At 46.2% G+C, this 6000-nt stretch overlaps 1 long non-coding RNA gene across 1 annotated transcript in view; it reads left to right on the forward strand.

Annotated features, from left to right (window-relative positions):
- LOC309802095 overlaps positions 1-5030 on the forward strand; it is a 41906-nt gene extending 36876 nt beyond the window's left edge. Inside the window, exon 5 of the long non-coding RNA XR_014293714.1 lies at positions 4837-5030. This is a non-coding gene — a long non-coding RNA (uncharacterized lncRNA). The remainder of the gene's footprint in view (positions 1-4836) is intronic.
- The last annotated feature ends 970 nt before the right edge of the window (positions 5031-6000 follow it).

Below are 6000 nucleotides of genomic sequence, written 5' to 3' on the forward strand. Positions count from 1 at the left end.
GAGTAGCCAGATGATGCTAGGGGACTAGGCTATGGGGTGAGAAGAGGATGAGGGAGTGCTCCAGGCAAAGGAACCAGCTGTGCAAAGACTTGGAGGTAAGGGCACTCAGGAAAATTCTGAAAAAAAATATAATTCACTGTGGCAGGAGCAGAGTGTGATTGGTGGTGTGAGAAGAGAGATAGGCTGGGGTCACATCATGAATTTAGACTCTATCTCAAGGACAATGGGGAGTAACATAATCAGATTTGCATGTTAGAAATCCAGGTACCAGGTGGAAAATGGATTAGAGAGGATCAGTGGTAGTTTGCGTTATTGGCCCCAGTGCTCACTTCCTCCTGCATCCACACCCTTGCCATGGCCTCCCAGTGAACTGAGTGTGCTTCTCCACCTCTTGACTTTGGGCCAGGCCATATGATCTGTTTTGACCAGTAGCAGGTGGTAGAAGTAACCATGTGCCATTTCTAAGCCTAGGCATTAAGAAGCCTTGGGTGTTTCCACTTGCCCTCTTGTACCTCTGTCTTTGCCCAGGCCCATGGGGCCCAGGAGGAAGATGGGAGACAAATGAGCACAGCCAGCCCAGCTGCCCCACAAACTCATGAGAGAAATAACTGTCTTTGTTTTTACAAGATGTTGAAGTTTTCAGTATGCAGTATTATTGTGACTATTGCTGAGAGAGTCACACTAGAAGCAGAGTAATGTATTAGGAGACTATTGTAGCTGTCAGGTGAAGGCTTATGGTCACCTGAGCCAAGATGATGAGGGAGGAGATGGAGAAGGACAGAGAAATTCAAAAGAGACTTAGAAAACAGAATGCCATGACACAGTAGCTTATAGAGAGGAATTAGTTTAGAATGTCTCCTGTGGTTCTTCCTTGGGTAACTATTCACTGAGATGGGAATATAGGGGGAAGATGATGTGCTTAGTTACACTGAATTTGAGGCACCTGTGAGATGTCCAAGGGCAGTGGTCCAGTAAACATGGGGTCTAGAACTTGAGTGAGGTCTCAGCTGGGCCATAATGCACACATACGTGGGTCTGGATAGGGACCCTCGGGGGAGGGTATAGAGCAAGAAGAATATGAAGGGTAGAACTTCAAAGGGGCCAGCATTCGAGGACAAATGAACAAAAGTCCTCAGAGAAGAGCAGCCAAGAGAAGGAGAAACGTCCAGGGAGGGTAGTGTCCTGTGAGCAAAGAATGAGAGGGCTCTACAAAGGAGGGTGTGGTCAATTGTGCAGAAAACTGGTGAGGAAAGAGGCAAAGAGTTTATAAGGAACCATAAAGATTTGCCTAATTTACAAACAAAGAAAGGAAAGAGATTTTTGCCCAAGAAATTTCAGACAGTCCCACAGTAGATGAGTCAATAAAGCCCTAACCACAAGAACAGATGCTGAGATTCACTGAGATGTTCAGAAAACGAGCAAAAGCACGATCCAGGGCCTTTTGAGTCATTGTTTTTCCCGGTCCCTCTGGGTGAGTGGGTGCCTTTGAGCAGAACCTTGCCTTACCTGCAGCAGATTACTGTGTCATCCAGGCCACTCCACCCACAGGCCCTGGCAACCCTGACAAGTCCATGAGAAGCAGCGTCTGGCAGTGCCAGGGCTGGACAAGTCCCTCTGACTCATTTCCCATTGACCCAGGTGAATTTTCTGAGTTCCCTGGAGGCCTCTGATGGATCCAGCCTGGCTTCTGCTGGGATCCAGGATGGCTCCTGCTTTCAACAGCACAGCCGGCTCTCTTCCCTTGTGTTTTGAGTTCCGTAGACCAGCTGCTGGCTGAAATATCAATACCCCTTCCACAGTGTTCCAGGAGAGGCGCTGGAGAGGGGGTGAGACGTGAGCCTGTAGAGGAATGGGATGCTAGCACAAATGCACGCGGCCACCCAGCCCAGCACAGGACTTGCAAGCTCTAGAGGAGCAATTACCACATGTACGGCCTCGGCAATTGCTCACGTTGGGGAATGCCAGCTACTTGAAGTTTGTTTTCCTGTTCAATTGAAACTGACATTTCCCCAAGACTGGATTACTTTGAAACCCAGAAATTGCAGCTCAGATAGTCCATAAATTTATTTCTGTTCCACCTTGTAGCAGTTATTACAAAGACTGATCAGCCGAAGAATACGGGCTTTCTGCTTTTTATTTCCTGTTTTATTGCAGTCACCTTTTAAGATAGGGTGGTGTGGTCAGCAGGGTGCAGGTGACTCACAGGCAGCGAGAAGGGGTGGAACTGAGTAGAGAGAGGCGTCCTCTCACTCTCATGGACTCCATCTGCTGCCTACTCTACCCAGCCCCCTGGAGGAAGGGTCTGGAGAGAGATACCAAGGGTCCTGGGAGGAAGGTGCAGAAGGGGATGAGTTAGGAGGTACCAGAAACACCCCACCATGCTGGAGGTAAACCCAGAAGAATTCCAGTGGGGCAGCTATTCTCTCCACCTCTGCCCTCTGCAGCCACCTTTTTTTTAAAAAAAAAAATAATAAATTTATTTATTTATTTTTGGCTGTGTTGGGTCTTCGTTTCTGTGCGAGGGCTTTCTCTAGTTGCGGCGAGCGGGGGCCACCCTTCATCGCGGTGCGCGGGCCTCTCACTGTCTCGGCCTCTCTTGTTGCGGAGCACAGGCTCCAGACGCGCAGGCTCAGCAGTTGTGGCTCATGGGCCCAGTTGCTCTGCAGCATGTGGGATCCTCCCAGACCAGGACTCGAACCCACGTCCCCTGCACTGGCAGGCACACTCTCAACCACTGTGCCACCAGGGAAGTCCCCGCCTGCAGCCACCTTTGGGGCAGGTATAGAGAGGGTCTTTGGCCAGAGGGAAGAGATTATAACCCCAGACTTCTGGAGAGGTCTTCTGGGATTTCAGGTGACTGATAGTCATCAGTCATCAGGATGATAGTCATCATCCTTGTGTGAGTGCGTTGGGTGTGTGGATGAGACAGAAAGAGAGATTTGTTATATAAACATTTTCCTACTAGTGGTAGACCCTAGATAGGGGCCTAGGAGCTCACCAATAAATTGTCCCTGTCCTCCAGAAGCTCCTAGTCCTGTGGGGTCACTGAGCTGAGAGCCAGGATGGGTGGGCCCAGGTGTGGGGGAGTGCTATGGAGAGCTTCCTGGAGGAAGCGGAGGCTTCTGCTTGGAAGGCCCTTTGATGCGAGATAATTGCCTTCTAAGTGGTTAGACCCGGGCTCCTGAAACAAGAAAGGAGGCAGGTTGCGGGGCAGAAGCCCACTCCAAGAGTGACAACTGTGCTTTTGACCGTTTAGCAGGGCGTGAAGAGTCCTCCCACTTGATATCCTGGCTCTGTCATTTGCCAGCTCTCTGGCCTTGACCTTTTTGTGTCTCTGTTTCTTTATCTGTAAAAAGGGGGCAAAAATGGCTTCCCTCATAAGCTTGCTGAGAGGATACAATGAGAAAATCCATGGATCATTTGAAGATGGTGCCTGCACATGGGAGCTTAGTGCAGCTCTGTTAATGGGGCAGGCCCTGACTTTGTGAATTTCAGAGGGGACAAGGAGGGTGAGGAACAGCCAGGGCCTGTACCTTTGTTCCTCGGGCCCTGTTCATGCAGAATAGAGGGCTGACCCAGTCATAATCAGCCTGAGGGTTAACTGACAACTTATTTTAAATGAGCAAAGGAGAGCAAAGTTTTTCTTCATCTATCACATGTCTTATTATCATCCTCACTTATTCCCTTGTGAAATAAATGGCTAGGAGCACAGTCTACCTTTCCTAACTGGGAGGATGAAATCTCAATGTGCTTAAATAACTTGTCTGAAATCCCACATTGAGATTATTAAAGAGTAGGGGTCTGAACTCTGATCTTCTAAACTACAGGTGCAGGCCTCCTAATCAGTCACATTGCTCCCTGTCATCTGGTACCCAGCAAAACCTGCTCACACAGGTGGAATGATTTCATCAAGTAAGCCATGCATAGAAACAGAAAATGTCACCTTAGGTGTTTTCTTGGATGCTTGATTTTAATATCAAAGCTAGTTCTGACCATAACGAGCAAATACCAAGTGATTGATTCTCTTAGGTTTCTCTGACAGCAAAGAATGGAGACTGAGAAGCAAGGAAGGGTCAGCAGAAGGGGACAGGGAGCACCAAGTGACTATTACTGGTTTGAGTAGGGACCTGACTTTGCACTGTAACTCTGCTTGGCTATTCATCCAAAGGAAAATTGTGGCTTATAATTACAGAAAACCAGTACCTGGAATTATTAATAATAGCAAAAAAGTTGTTTGCACAGCAAGTAATGTGTGATAATGTTTGGTAATTGATAGTCATTTCTATTATTTAAGCACTAATTAATTCTTGTACTAAGCAATGTATTGACTTTACTTAGGGTGTTATGGCAGCCCTCCTAGCTTAAAATAATCCCTTACTGTTTTCTTTAGATAATTAAAATGCACTGCTTATTTGTTCTATTTGTGGCTATTGATAGGACTGAACCTTCTGGGAGGGCTTTATGGGCAGTTTAGGCAAAAGCGACCACATATAAGATCTGGTCCTTCTAAGGAGCCAGCCTGATACTTTTCTTACCAGGAGAATTCCCAGAACATCCCTTAGTAATCTGTCCGCACAGTCCCCCTGTTTTTGGCTTTACTTGACCCATCTGTGAAAGGAGAAGAGTCAAACCTGTGAACGCAGCTGCCATTCTGCAGCAATGACCCAGCAGGTCTGGCTCTGACAAGTTGCAGGGGAAAGTCCCTCCATCTCTCCAGGCCTGTGGGCTTCCTCTTTAGGCCTGTAAAACGAGGGAGAGGGAAGTAGTCATCCTTACAAGTTCTCAGGGCTCTAAATTGAATGAGTTAACAGAATCAGTGAATATGCTTTCTTGCAGGTGCAATGAAGGTTCTGATTGCTGGAAAGTGAAAAAAACACAAAAAGATTAATGGACCAGTGTCACTCAAGGATTCACAGCCAACAAACATGAGCTGTCTGTTCCTGTTTAATATCTCTGCATCTTCCTGAAGGCTGAGTTTTACTATTTGACTCCTTCTATCCCTTTGAACAGCAGGCTGCACATAAAATAAAATCTACTGAACCTTAGCTGAGGCTCTAGGCTGATGTCTTATATGAGATATTCCAGAGTATTTTTCCAAGTATATTTATAAGATGGGAGTCTTTACATTCCATTTATTGGGCATATTAATTTTGTTTTTGTTTTCTTCTTAGCAAGAGAGACAAAAGCTCTCTTATAAGCTGTCAGTTCTCACCTCACAAGGTCAGAGCTGAAAGCCCCATATAGGAAAAAATCAACTCCAGAATGCAAATATGTTGTATTGCTACTGCCAGCTTGTGGTTGTGCAGGTCAGTTGGTTTCAGCAACCTTGAGAGATCAAGATCATGGATTAGCATTTCTTATAATTCCATGAACTTTGTTCCGTTCCATGGCTTCATATCACAGTCTTGGCTCTACCCAGCTATATGCAAATATTTGTTGCTGGTTGTAAGAAGCGTTTGCTCTGAACTGAAGCTTAGTGCTGGATTCTTGTTACCTGTGGCTGCCCCCTCTTCTCCATCTTGGACCAACCAATGCTGAGCCCTTTCCTGAATCACGGCTGGAAAGGTTAAGTTTCTTGGCACAGGACGTCTTGTCTGCTTGGTTGAATTTTGACTTTCAGATGGTATTCTCCAGCTCAATGGCTGCCCCATCATCCTACTGAACAGGTCTAATGTCAGGCCTATGCCTTCCCCCAAATTCATTTGACCCGCCTTGAATAAGGTGTCATGAGCCTTGTTAACCTGTCCTGAGATACAATCACAGACAACACCTCTTGGGATATTACACAACATTTGGAAGAGGTCAAACAAGGAAACATGGCTACTTTTTAATAAGAAACTTATCAGAGAACCAAAGGGCTACACCCAACATTGACTTTGGACTTTCCCTCCGCTGGAATTCATTAAGTAAAAATATGGATGAAAACAGCTAAACTATTTTTTTAATAAAAAAATAGTGAGGAGGGACATGCCCTAGACATTAAAATATAATATTAATCTG

The sequence above is a fragment of the Mesoplodon mirus genome, assembly GCF_964341445.2.
Source record: "Mesoplodon mirus genome assembly, chromosome: 4".
NCBI lineage: Eukaryota > Metazoa > Chordata > Mammalia > Artiodactyla > Ziphiidae > Mesoplodon > Mesoplodon mirus.